Consider the following 14,095-nt stretch of genomic DNA (forward strand, 5'->3'; position numbering starts at 1 on the left):
AGCTTGCACTCCTCCTGTGGCTGTTGCTTATAGGGTACTTGCCCTGTGTAGATCACAGTGTAACAGGCATTCCATTGCATTGCATTGCAGTAGGTGGTACCTTCCTCTCTTCAGGCTCTGGGCTCTGGGATCGGAGCTGTAAGCTCCTGGCAGCGATTCTCTGGCACCCATGCTGGGGCTGCTGCATGGGGTGAGTAGGACCAGCAGCTGCCCAGGAGCAGTGCCAGGGCTAAGGCCTCACTTGCTATCTTGAGTAAGAGCGTTGGGCCTGTGCTTTACTTAACATAGCTCCTGCTGTCCTCTGCCACCTTCCTGAGGACATTAGTCTCCTGAACAGAACAGCAGCCGCGGCCCGTGAGATCCATTATAGCTACAAACATGCTCTCTCTTTTAGCTTTCTTCTCCATTGCATCTTAGCCTATGGGAAATGATTTCTTCTATGAGAGGTTTTTTTTTCCAGGCTTGATCTGAAAAATAAAATGAAATTAAATTTGAATAATTTATTTTGGAAATAAAATGGGAGGGTATCCTACCATTTCTGAATTAGGGCTGAGATAGATTTTTCTTTTTGGTACTTCAAAAGACTAAAACCAGAAATAGGGGAATGTTTAATGCATATCTCTGAATTCCTTAGTGGTAGCTTGCCTAGCTCAGTGGGGGAGTGGGAAATGAACCTGGACATTCAGCATGTGATGAGAAAGAAATGGGGAAGGCTCTTTTCTCAGTGGACGAAGGGGACTCAGTGTACCGAGATAAATGCTCTGCCATTTAATGAGAGCTCTTTGTTGTACGCCTTTCTAGGTGTGATTGGGGCCTGTCTTAGTTACTTTTCTCATTGCTGAGACAAAATACCTGGCACCCAAAGTTAAAGGAGGAAGGTGTATTTAGCCCACATTTTGTAGAGGTTTCAGTCCATAATTGGCTGGCTCCAAGGCAGGGTGGCATTGCAGAGGAGAAACAGTTCATGACGGGCAGAAGGTAGCAAAGCAACAAGGGACAAATCCAGTTCTTTCTATTCCTTATGTGTTATCCAGGCTACTTAGGGCGGGTAGCACTCATACCCTTAATCCTAATGCCCTGGATCCTAGCATTGCACCATGAATCAATTCCAGTATTACCTACTCTAGATCCAGCCACCTCTTCAAAAGCCCACCTATGACTGCCCGAGGCTTTGGGGGACATCTAGACAGAAGCCAGAACAGGACCCTTCACTATGTTCAGCTGATAATGACTTTTGCCAGTTCTGGCAGGGTGTGGTGGTGCACACATGTAATCCCAGCAGCAAGCCAAAGCAGGAGGATCACAACTTCAAGGCCAGCCCGGACAGTGGAGTGAGACCTTGTCTCAAAATAAAAAGCTCTGGGGTTGTAGCTCAGTGGTAGAGAGCTTGCCTCACATGTGCAAGCCCTAGTTCAATCCTTGGAACTAAAAAACCAACAACAACAGAAAGCCTCATTCTTTTTTTTTTTTTCTGGTACTGGGGATCGAACTCGGATCCTTGTACTTGCGCAGCAGGTGGCAAAAACACTGAGCTAAATCCCTGGCCCAAAACTTCTTCTTTTTTTTTTTTTTGGTACCGGGGAATCGAACTCAGGTCCTTGTGCTTGTGCAGCAGGTGGTGAAACCACTGGGCTAAATCCCCAGCCAAGAAAGCCTCATTCTTATGGCCCAGGAAATCCAAGAGCCAGGAGTCCTCAGCTATAAGGCCTTCAGGCTATAAGGCCCCGAGCTCAGCGTGGGACAAGGCAGGTGGCCTTCAAGGAGGACGCAGGTGGGAGCTACCGCTGCATGCCCTGGTCTCCCAGTGTCAGTGAGAAAAACCTTGATTCTGTTGCTGCACAGTGAGCTTAGGGGGTCACTTGATGGTTCTGTCACAGTCTTACCATTTGTCAAGTCAAGAGCTGTTGTCTGTCGACCAGCTTCGGGAGCACCCTAGGCTGAAATTTGAATGTGAAGTTGGCCAGATGTGTTTTGAAACAAGGTACGAGTTTTCTTAATACACATAGAGGACAAGGCCCACCACTCGTGCCGGAGGCCAAGGCGGGAGCGCTAGGCTGCCCCGACAGGCCTGCTGGCCTCTCAGATCTTGTACTTCATGCAGTCCCCAAGGCAAGGCTGAGAGATTTCAGGAAACATCCACTTAACAGTACCAGGGACATGCAGAAGAAGTGAAGATAAATGATGAAAGAGCGGCACACCAGGAAAGATAGAGAATCCAGTACAAAGTGCGTGGACATCCTGCTGTCCGAAAGGCAGTGCTCACTGTCCCCTTGTTTTCTGTGCTCTGGCTTCTCTGATCGGTTTCTCCAACACTCCTGGCACCCCCTGCCCGAAGGCCTTTGCACAGATCCACCCCTGTCCCGGAAGCACCTTTCCCTCTTCCAGAAATGCCCTCCCATAGACACCTAGTGTCTGGCTCACTTCGCCCTTACATGTCTCTGCCCGCAGGTGTTATCTTCTCCATGAAACTTCCTGCTGCTCAGTTTGAAGTCTCAATGTAAAGCTGAGTGTGGTCGTGTACTCTTGGAGTCCCAGCCACACAAGAGACTGAAGCAGTAGATCACTTGAGCCCAGGAGTTCGGGGCCAGCCTGGGTTACAGACTACTCGGGATCCTTTACCTTGAGTCACGTTTCCCATTTTTCCAGAGCACCTGCCCTCTGCTAGCATGCCGTGTACTCTACCTAAGTTTATTGAGAGGCATGGAAGCCCCTGGAGCCAGACTAGAGTACCCTCTGTGACCTTGGGTAGACTATTTAACCTCTCTGACCTTGGTTTCTACATTTGTAAGAATAATAGCTAACTCTCAGAATTTTTATGAGCGTTAAATACATTAATATTTGTGAAATACTTAGCATAACACCTGACACAGTAAGTGCTATGTAAGTGTGATAAATACACAGCCCTTTTTTTTTTTCAGTACTGGGGATTGAGTCCAGGGCTTTCCTATTGAGTTATATCCCCAGCCCTTTTTATTTTTTATTTGTGTCTATTTGTTTTTTTATTGTTGTTGTTGTTGTTTACTCTAGTTTAGGTTGACCTTAAACTCACTATGTAGCCAAGGTTGGCCTGGAAACCCTGGTAGTCCTCTTGCCTTAGCTTCCTTGGTTCTGGGATTATATGCAGACACCTGTTTGTTTTTTGAGATAGGGTCTTTTTTTTTTTCATTAAGTTTATTGGTACATTTTAGGTATACTATATGATGACATTCATCATTGGAAATTTGTACCTTTACATAGTCTATCTTGGTTCTTATTTTTTCCCCATTCCCTGCCCTTCCTTCAGCCCTTCCACCCCTCCCTATTTACAAAGACTTTGTTTCCATTTTTTCCTTTTCTTATATTTTTTCCTTTCCCTTCTTTCCTTTTCCCTACTCCTTCCACTTCCTCCCTCCCCTTTAGACCTTTTTTTCCTGTTTCATATTATCTATTATACATTTTGATTCTTATTTACACTTTCAGTTTCTCACCCAGAGAAACTATTTGGTATTTACACATGTGTGTCCTATTTATTTCACTTAAGAGTATGGCCTCAATATGCATCTATTTAGCTATAAATAACTCTAGTTTCTAATTCTTTATGGCTGAGTGGTACTCCATTAAAAAAAAAACCCACATCTTCTTTATCTAGTCTCCAGTTGATGGGCACTTGGGCTGTTTCCAAGCTTTAGCTATTACAAACTGTGCTGCTATAAACATGGGTGTTCATATATCACTGTGGTATGATTCTTTTAATTCTTTTGGGAAGATCCCCAGCAGGGGAATAGCTGGGTCAAATGGGACCTCTAGCCCTAGTTCTTTGAGGTATCTCCATATCGATCGCCTCAGTGGTTGCATCAGTTTGCACTCCCATCAACAATGGAGAAGGGTTCCTCTTTCCCCACAGCCCCGCCAGCATTTGTTATTGGTTGATTTCATGTTAGCAGCCATTCTTTCTGGGGTGAGGTGGAATCTCAGTGTTGTTTTCATCTGCATCTCTCGAATGACCAGTGATGTTGAACATTTTTTCATGTTTATTTGCTGCTTTTACTTCTTTGTCTGAGAAATGTCTGTTCATTTCACATGCCCATTTTTGAACTGGGTCTTTAAATTTGGGAGGTCTGATTTTTTTTTTTTAGTTCTTTATATATTCTAGATAGTAGTCCTTTGTCTGAGGTACAGCTATTAAAATTTTTTTCCCACATTGTAGGTTGTCTCTTAGCTCTGTTCGTGGTTTCTCTTGCAGTCCAAAAGCTTTTTAATAGAATGAGATCCCAATTGTTGGTTCTCTGTGCTAGTTCCTGTGCTACTGAGGTTTACTTGTTTGTTTTTAAATTTTTTTTTTGGTACCAGGGATTGAACTCGGGACCTTGTGCTTGCGAGGCAGGTGCCAGAACCACTGAGCTAAATCCCCAGCCCCCCCCATTTGTTTTTTTGAGACAGGGTCTTGCTATGTATTGTAGGCTGGCCTTGAATTCACAGGGATCCTCCTGCCTCAGCCTCCCCCAGGTGCTGGGATTATAAGAGTGTGTCACTAACCCTGGCCATTTTTAATTTTGAAACAGGGTCTCACTACATTGCTGAGCTCCCCAGCCTAGGCTCAAACTTGCAGTCCTCCTACCTCAGTCTCCCAGAGTGGTGGAATTACAGGTATGCGCCAGCTAAATGCAGCTGTTATTTCTTCCCACTAATATGCAAGCTTCCTGAGTTCAGAGAGCATCATCTGCTCTGTTTTTTGAAGATCCCTAGCATTTAGAGCAGGAACAAAGGCTGCGCTGGCCTGGAAAAGCATCAGGGAGCTGAGAGGTGTGGGGAGTGCTGTGGGCGGCAGTGCCTACCTGGGTCCCTGGACTGAGTAGCTGTGCCTTGTTCTCTCCAGGCTTCAGGCTGCTGCCTTCCTAGTAGATGGGCAGCAGGATCAGATGAAAGCGTGTACAGTCAGTGCTCAGCGCAGTGTCGCCAGCCTGGCGGGTGGCAGATGGTCTGTGAGTGTTAGTTCTTCTGCAGCAACCCTGGAAGAAGTGAGTCAGGACTGGCTCTGGGCAGTGGAGGAAGTGGGCTGGCAGGGAGGAGCTGGGGAAATCCTGGGTCCAGGTGAAGAGAGGAGGACAACAACAAGTTAGACAGAGGTGGAACCAGCCCAGACCAGCCTGCTGGGGGAGCTAATAGGAAGAAGCTGTTTATTGTCATACTTGGGTGCCAAGAGGAGGGTTTGAACATTTTGGGGGTAGGGATGACTTTATTTTGTTGCAATTTTAGAAAAGTGCAAGACTAATACAATGAACTCCTGTTTACTCTTTATCAAGAGCCACAAATTGTTTGCATTTTGCCCATTCACTTATTTTTCTTTTCTTTACATTTTTTCCCCTGGGACTATTTGTAAGTTAGATATTGTACTCCCAGATTCGGTGTTTATCTCCTGGGAACATGAACATTCTCTTAGATTTTAATAGAGCACCGTAGTCGATTTTTATTTTTAATGTATTTTTGTGTTGCTGGGGATGAAACCCAGGGCCTTGCACATGCTAGGTAGGTGCTTTAGCACTGAGCTACACCTTGTCTCAATAGTTAAGTTTCTTAAAGAGGAGGAGGCATGATGTGAAAAGTATTTGGGGAAGGTGGGCTGGGGGCCAGGAGGGCCTATAAGGGCAGCTCAGAAAGGTTTCCATTGGAGCACGATAGGGCTGAGATGGTAACCAGAAATAGGAGGGGTGTGGACCCAGGAGGGTAGGTCCTGCTTGGGTCAGGATAAGGGAGGGGGAGGAGGACAGGGGTCTCACACACCACTCAAATCCCCACTGTCTTGTAGAAGGGAGCAGCATATGTAATCCAAAAAGCAGATCCAGTTTAATTTTATGCTTGGGAAGATGGAACATCACCTCTCCCTTTTTTGTTCACGATAACGTCTATAGAAGGTAAAGTTTCACCAAAGCTGGCTGACATGGGTAGCATCTCTTTCTGGATTCTTAGAGCAGGGACAGGACATGGTTGTATTTGTCTGAGGCTTAAACAGCGAAGGACACTGATGTGATTGATGTCAGGGGGTAGACTTTAGGTCTTACCATGAAGGTAATAGAGGGTGCTGAGCGTGGTGGTACATACCTGTAATCTCAGCTGCTTGGGAGGATGAGGCAGGAGGATTACAGGTTCAAGGCCAGTCTGGACAATAAAGCAAGACCCTGTTTCAAAGTAAATTTAATGCAGTGGTAGAAGTGCCCCTGGGTTCCACCCCCGACCCCAACCCCCCAGGATAGTAGTAGATTTAGAAGCTGTTACGGTAGTTAAGTCACCAGCGGCAGCAGGAGGCATTGGAAATTTTTTTTTTTTTTAAGGAATTGTCAGAGAGTAGGGAGGATGGTGGAAACCAAGGACCAAAACCAGCCTGGGGCTGCAGGGAAGATTTGTAGAGAGACTGGGAGGTATATGGACCAAAGAAGGAAGACTAAAGGGAGGGCAGCAGTAGCAATGTAAAAAGAAACAATTAGAGAAGAAAACCCACACTGAAGAAGAAGAGGAGACCTGCGGACCAGCATCATTGCCAGCTTGGTCTCCTGTGGGGCCTGGAGATACTTGTTGGGCTCTGTTCTTTCAGATCAGGAGTCAGAACACACAGGCTTTAAGGAACACCCTGTGAATAAATGCCACCCAGACTGCTATGCCAAATCAGACTGTTGAAGGCTTTCAGATTTGAAAGCCTTTACAGCTGCCTAAATGTTTTTGTGGTCAAAGTATCAAATGTATCATATTTGAGCTTATGCTTAGTATTAAAAGACACCCCCCTTAAAAAAAATGTATGGAAGGTTATACTTTTCTTTCTAGCATTCAGGATTCCCAGGTAAGGGAAAGTCTTTGTGCTGGGATGGGTACTGGGGCTTGAACCCAGGGCCTTCACACTGAACTGCATTCCCAGGTTGTTTTTTTATTTTGAGACAGGGTCTTGTTAAGTTACTAAAGACAAGGGTCATGATGCAGAGCTCATGGCTTCCTCATTCTTGTGGTACTGCAAGAGTGCTGTCACTTCTGTGGTGGAAATTCTATGTGATAATGCTCTGTCTTCCCAGCTGTGTCTACTCAGAGGTGGCAAGTCAGTGGCTTGGCATCAGCGTAGTGGGAGTGTGTATACCAGTGGTGGCAAACCTAAGGCACTTGTGCCACAGTGGGCTGTTTGTATCATTGAAAGCTCTAAAAGGTTTGCCATCACTGGTTTATACCATAGAACCCAGCCTGTTGTTCATTTTCTAAGAAAGTGAGGGAATAAATGTTGTCATTGCAGGTTATACTTACAGTGTTTTGTGTCTAAAGCCACTTTCAATAGCACACACACAAAAATGGAGTAAATGTTCTAGTATTTGAAAACTAGTGTCCAGTTTAGCAAAGAAATTGTTCATACTATGTTTGACCTTTGTGATTTTGTATTACTTTTTTCTGTTTTTTTTGAGATAAGGTCTCACTATGTAGTTCAGACTGGCCTTGAACTCACTCTGTAGCCCAGGCTGGCCTTGAACTTGCATGGATCCTCCTGCCTCAGCCTCCCCAGTGCTGGGATTATAGGCGTGTGCCACCACGCCTGACTTCACCTTTTCTCTTTTCCTTTTCTCCACTTTCTCCCTTTCTCCTTTCCCTCTTTGCTGGGCTGGATATTGAACCGACCTTGTGAATGCTAAGCAAGCACTCTGCTATCAAGTTACTGCATATACATTCCCAGTCCTTGCTTTTGTTTTAACGGAAGTATCAGCCAGCATTCACTTGTTGGTCGGTGGCATTATAGGTTGGCCAAAAAAACCAAGGGAGACAGAAGTAATCTATGAAAGCATTTGGTAAGAGTGAATTGGCTATATGGAATTTACTGTAAAGACTATTGCTTTTTTTCCATCAATAAAATTGATAATAAATATATTACATATAAACACATGCATCAATCTGTTGAGCATTTCTTAGCATGCCAACATAGTACTACCCTCCTGGAGTTCAGTGCGTCTGGCGGGAAGGAGAGGAATCACGTGGATGTGAGCGGAGACCAGTGCTGGCCCAGTGAGAGTGCATGACCAGGTGCTTCATCTCAGAGGGGTGGAAGGGGAGAGTTGAGTTAAGCAGGAAGCAGAGTGCCTGCCTGCAGGTTGGAACAGCATCTGAGTGAGACTGGGAGGAGGCCAGCAGGCTGGAAGGATGACAGGCATCTCATGTAACTGCAGCGTAATGTTAAGGGGGAGGGAGGTGGGGGTTCTGGAGAAAAAGGTGGGTGTGGGCCAGAGTGGGTGCTTCTGGTAGGTCTGAAATTCACATTTACAGCCCAGGGATTTTGCCTTGGCTACTCACTTTCCAGAGACACTTAGACTACAGGAAAGAGGTGTTAATGTGTATGTGTTTGAAGTAAATACTTAAGTTCAGCACTTAAGACTTGTCCACTTATTGTGTGTAGGACTTTGCTAATGCTTTTCAAGGAGCTAGATTACATTATCCTTGCCCAGTGGGAAAACATTACATGATGGGGAGCCAGTGGTGTACACAGCCAGCAGTAATACAAGGTGGGTTTGAACAAAATGCTGTGGAAGAAGCCATTCTGCCCCGGGAGTGGCAGAGCAAGAGCAGGGTGGTAGTTTGCAATAATTCACTTAATGGGACCCCAGAAGAATCTCCCACCACTGCCCCAGGGCCCTTGCTGTATTTCCGGATCTGCTGCTGTGAAGTATTTTGTGGTTGCTTGAGTGCAAATTCTTTTCTTTTTTTTTTTCTTTTTTGGTACCGGGGATTGAACTCGGGTCCTTGTGCTTGCGCAGCAGGCAGCGAAACCACTGAGCTAAAACCCCAGCTCTCTTGAGTCCAAATTCTGCCTGGGGCCAGACTGCTAGAGGGGGAGCAGTCCATACCTTTTTTCAGTCCCTCAAGAGCTGGACTTACACACTTTCAGAAACAGTACTTTCAGGAGCAGATGTTGCTTTCTCTCGATAACCAGCAGGGTCCCATCAGGTTGAGAAGACCCTGGGCAGAGAAGATGGCCTGACATGGAGTGGGGTAGACTGCCCTTGGATGAGGCCTGAGTGAGACTTCCGTGCCAGTGAGGTGGGGACTGCCTAGCAGAAGTTGCTGAATGCGGTGGGAAATTCCTGTGATGAAATCGTCAGGCTCAATACCTCTATTTTTATTTTACCAGCATCTATTGAGTACTCATGATAGATATATCAGGCCCTGTGTTGCTGACAAGAATTCAGTGATACTTGAGACATCAGTTTTTTAGAAGTAGCTTCATTATATAATTCATATACCATACAACAATTCATTCATTGAAATTATACAATTCAGTGGTTTTAGTATATTCAATGCTGTGCAGCCATCACCACAGCCAGTTGTAGAATGTTTTTATGATCCCCAAAAGAAACCCTGTACTCTTCTTTCTTACCACTTTCTGGAGCAGTTCTGGAAGTCCTGTCTTGTAAGTATCGTTTTAAGATATGATCAAGATAAAAACAGTGAATGTGGCTGCCCAGTGTCATCCAACAGAGAGGCAGGCTCATAAAAACACTACAGTGTGCCCTCATCCACCAGTCTGGCACGGTCAATTTCTGACTGTTCCTCAAGGTCAAAATGACCATGACAGGTGAATGCTTTGACTTTTAAAATTTTTTTCTTTTTTGGTTTTTTTGAGACAGGGTGTTGCTCTGTAGTTCAGGCTGGCCTTGAACTCGCTATGAAGCCTAGGCTGGCCTTGAACTCACAGGAATCACCCAGCTAAGGTACATGTTTTAAATTGATCTAGGACATTGAGGCAGGCATGACAGTGTAACTAAAGACACTCACAAAAGAGGACTTTCAGAACTGCTTCAAAAAGTGGCAAGAATGATGGAATGCGTATAAAGTGAGAAAGAATATTTTGAGGGGAATTAATGGCAATGTGTCTTTTACTGTAATAAATTTTTAACATTTGTATTTTTTTATCAAGTCTATTACAGCATTTTCTTCTATCCTTTGAGTTGTCTGTTCACTTTTTTCATAGTGTTGTTTATGTTCTTAAGTATATATGTTTCTAATAATAGTTTATACCACGTCATAACTCTTTAATACTCAGAACTTAGTTGGGTAACTGCGTTAGCATTTGGAAACTGAAAATTCAATTCAAGCAGTGATTGAAAAGCTCTTTAAAACATTCTCTTTGCTGTGCCTCTGGACCAAATCAACCCACACGTAAACTGATGCCCTTGAAACACAGTGACTGAGGGCCAGGATCTGAGACCAGCTAGAGGTTAGATAGAAGTGTACCAGGGTTGTATTTAGGCACAAGCTAGGAAAACAGAGCATTGTCATTTGCTATTCTTTTTTTTTTTTTGTACCGGGGATCAAACTTGGGACCTTGTGCTTGCGAGGCAGGCACCAGAACCACTGAGCTAAATCCCCCACACTGTCATTTCCTGTTCTAATCTTAATTCCCATATTATCTAATGAGATTTTCAGTTTTATTTGTGCTAATAAAGTAAATGGAAGTTAATAATAAGAAGTACATCTGGGTTATATGAAAAAGTTGTTAAAATGAAAAACTTAAAATACCATGATCCCACAACATATTTTATTTTATTTTTAAATTTTTTTTTAGTACCGGGGATCGAACTCCGGTCCTTGTGCCTGTGAGGCAGGCGGTGGAACCACTGAGCTAAATTCCCGGCCCTCGCAACATATTTTAGATGTCCATATAAAACATTTAATGTGTTCCCTTTGGCTTGCACCACCTGTGGTACATACGTGGCTGTCCTGTGGGACGGCCCATCCTGAGCGTGTTAACTTAGTCAACTGACATCTTTGCTGCCTCCCCTGAGCCAGTAACCCTTCTGTACTAGCAGATCTTCTATCCCATAGGGAAGGGAATGAGCTGGGAAGTCTTCAGCAGAGTCTGCTTAGCGTCCAGGGTCCCAAAACTCACTAGTGGATGGGAAGGTTGGGTTTTCTTTTGGGGACACACTTGGATGACTTGTGAATGTGTTATGTCAGAGCCTCATGTATTCTGTTTCTCTTTTAGCTCTTTATTAGGTGTTTCCATGTCTAAATTGGGATAAACAAATGTGTTGACTTTTTCTCTTTGTGTGTAATCTGAACAAGTGAGTTTAAATTACATGTGTGTGGGGGGTGATAGAGCGTGGGAACAAACATACATTCCTTTCTTTCAGAGAAGAAACCTAAGTAAGGAGAGGTGAAGAAGGTGTGTTCTGTCTTTCCAAATGCAAGGGGTTGTTGGAATTTATCAGATAGGCCATATGATAATTTAGACAATTCCTAGTGGTTGGGATGTGGCTCAGTGGCAGACCGCTTGCCTAGCGTGTGTAATGCCTTGGGTTCTATCCCTAGCACTGCAAAATCAACCAACCAACCAACCAACCAACCAACCAGAGAGTTCTCAGGCTTGTTCATTATTAGCCTTGAAGCATCAGAATGCTTGGATGACTTTTTAGCAAGTGTAATTTTTTTGAGACAGGGTTTCACTATGTGGTCCAGGGTGGCCTCAAACTCGTAGTGATTCTCCTGCCTCAGCCTACCAAGTGCTGGGATTAGACACATGCACCATCAGATCTGGCTAGCAAGTGTAATTTTGAAGTGAAGCATGGTTCCATATTCCATTTTGACTGGAGCTACTTCTATCAAGTGAAAGGCCAGTGGGTAGTGATGGCATCTTGAATGCAGATTTTAGGGCTATTCTGTATAGTTTTGTGGTCACAAAGTGGACCTGAGAATGGCAGTTCTTTAAAAAAAAAAGTCACTCGTGGGATGACTTTGACCTCTTTGCCTGCTTTGTTCTGGTGGGGACATGACTTCACATTGATGATGATGGGAGTGATTATGACTAAGGGTGGGGCCTCTAGAATCAGACTACCTACATTCAGTTTCCTCTCCTACCACTTAGTAGCTGGTCTTGAACTCATGGTGATCCTCCTGCTTCTGTCTCCAGAGTGCTGGGATTACAGGTGTCCCCCACCATGCCTGGCATCTTGTGTGGCTTTAGATAAAATACTGAATTTACATTTCTTCATTTTTAAAATGTGGATAATGATACCTATCTCATGAGGTTATTGTGAGGATTGAACGAAATCTTAGTATTAAGTCCAAAAGAACAGTATAAAAGAAGTGCTCTTGCATAGTAATCATACATGAAGTGAGTGTTTGCTGCTTCTCTTATGAAGCCACCAGAACACTAATTTGGGTAAAGCTCTTGTCAGTGGATAATCAGGAGGGGTAACAGTAATGTTGGTAAAACATAAAGTGTGAAAACAGTAGCAATACTGGTAATTCCTATCATTGAGCATCTTCTGCACTTGAGGCCCTGTGGTATAGGATTTCACATACATTGCTTGGCTTGATTTTCTTTTTTTTTTGGCTTGATTTTCATACTGTGATGCAAGGTATGTTTCACAGTCTTGGTCTCACTCGCATCTTACATGGCTGCTTTCTTTGTGTTCATCTCAGAAACCGAAGGAATAGAAAAGTTCTCTGCCCTGAGCCTGTAAGTTTAGCTACTCCCATAAGCCATGGCCCAGAGGAAAGTAAAATTTCCCGAACATAAACCTCTTCCTGGGTGAATCTTTAATCTTTTCTGTTCTGATAATTAAACAGGAGAAAGTGCTGTTTTTGAAAAGGGCCCAGGGTTACCTGTTTATAAAACAGGTACCAACCATCGTCCTTCCACACCCCAGCAGATCTCTTTCTGGTTGGTTGATTGCAGTACTGGAGATTAAACTCAGGGCCTTTGCACTGAGCTACACCCACAGCTCTTTTATTTATTTTTTTTTTATGTTGAGATGGGGTCTTGCTAAGTCACCAGAATTCCCAGGCTGGGCTTGATGGGCATCCTCTTTCCTCAGAGTCCCAGAGTGTTGGGATGACAGGTGTGTGCCACTGTGCCCACCTTGGATCGAGTACTCTTTACTACTCCAGTCTCACTCCCACCCCATGGTGACTTTCGTGATGCACGCTCTCACTCCCTCTTGTGCCTCAGGATGGGTTTGAAGTCTGGGTGATCCAGCCTGTGTCCTAGACCTTCTTGGGAAAGAACATGTGTTTAGTTACCTATTCTTTAGAAACAAGTCCCTTATCAGAGATATGATGTGCAAAAATCCCACCCGCTTTGAAGCATTCCCTCTGCCACCTCTCCCTCTCCCTCCCCGCCCTGCATCTTCCCATGTGGCCAGGCTTGAGAGAAGAGGACAGCAGTGACCTTGCTACCCACCTACCCACAGTTCCCTTCTCCCTCCTTCACCCAGCTCATCAGCCACCACAGGGTAAGTCACCCCACAAAAGAGTTAAGATTAAAAACCCACAGTAAGCAGCCCAACCTGAAAGGATCAGGGCCTGTGGAGCACAGAGAGGGCCCTAGTATGGCCATTCCTGGGTGGCCAGGGTGAGCTCTAGCCAAGGTGGGAAAGGGTTGTGGGCACCTATGGCCAGACACAGGGCAGCTGGGCAGCAGGTCTGTGGCTGCAGTGCGTGGGCTGCCCAGTGAGTGCTGAGCGCTGCCGTAGGTTGCCTTGAATCTGGCACTGCCAAGGACTACATAAGCTGAGGGGTCAGGTTACAGCTGCTCTGGGAACTGTGACCTTTGAATTTTCTGGCTTATGCCTGGAATTTTGGTTGCATAATACTACAACTTAAAACAGCCCCCCACCCCCCGCTACCTTGTCCCTCATCCCTAGCATTTAAAAATTTCCCCCCAGTGTTTCCCTCTTCTCTCATGTCTCATGGTACCCTAGTACTTGATTGAACCTGGGGCTTTTGCACTGAGCTATATCCCCAGCCCTTTTGAAATTTTCTATTCTGAGACAGTGTCTCACTAAGTCACTGAGTTGCCCAGGCGAGGCTTAAACTTATCATTCTCCTGCCTCATCCTCCCCAAGTGCTGGGTTTACAGGCATGCACCATCGTGCCTGGCTGGCATGTAACTTTTTATCCCAGCGAATGAGATCCATAGATCTCTGCTATTGCTCCTCTTTTTGGATCTTCCCCTTTTCTTGCTCCCTCAAAGTAGCCTTCCAGCCACTGAGGCTTTGGTCTTTGGCGGTTCCTTTGGGGGTCTCTAAGCAAAGTCCTGGGGATGGGGGTGAGCCTCCTTGGATCTGCCTCTGGTTTAGAAGCTGAGCATTTCAGG

The 14,095-nt window shown here is 45.0% G+C and overlaps 1 protein-coding gene across 23 annotated transcripts in view; it reads left to right on the forward strand.

The window, feature by feature from the left end:
* Mical3 (microtubule associated monooxygenase, calponin and LIM domain containing 3) overlaps positions 1–14,095 on the forward strand; it is a 213,499-nt gene that overhangs the window by 14,127 nt on the left and 185,277 nt on the right. The window contains exon 2 of one of the 23 annotated variants that reach the window (XM_087182156.1): positions 4,542–4,626. The exons of the other annotated variants lie outside the window; for them this stretch is intronic. The gene's annotated coding sequence lies outside the window, so the exon portion shown is untranslated. The remainder of the gene's footprint in view (positions 1–4,541; positions 4,627–14,095) is intronic. 23 annotated transcript variants of the gene reach the window in all.

This window comes from Heterocephalus glaber, unplaced genomic scaffold, assembly GCF_053883595.1.
Source record: "Heterocephalus glaber isolate CG9 unplaced genomic scaffold, H.glaber_assembly_v1.0 deba00000281, whole genome shotgun sequence".
Taxonomy (NCBI): domain Eukaryota; kingdom Metazoa; phylum Chordata; class Mammalia; order Rodentia; family Bathyergidae; genus Heterocephalus; species Heterocephalus glaber.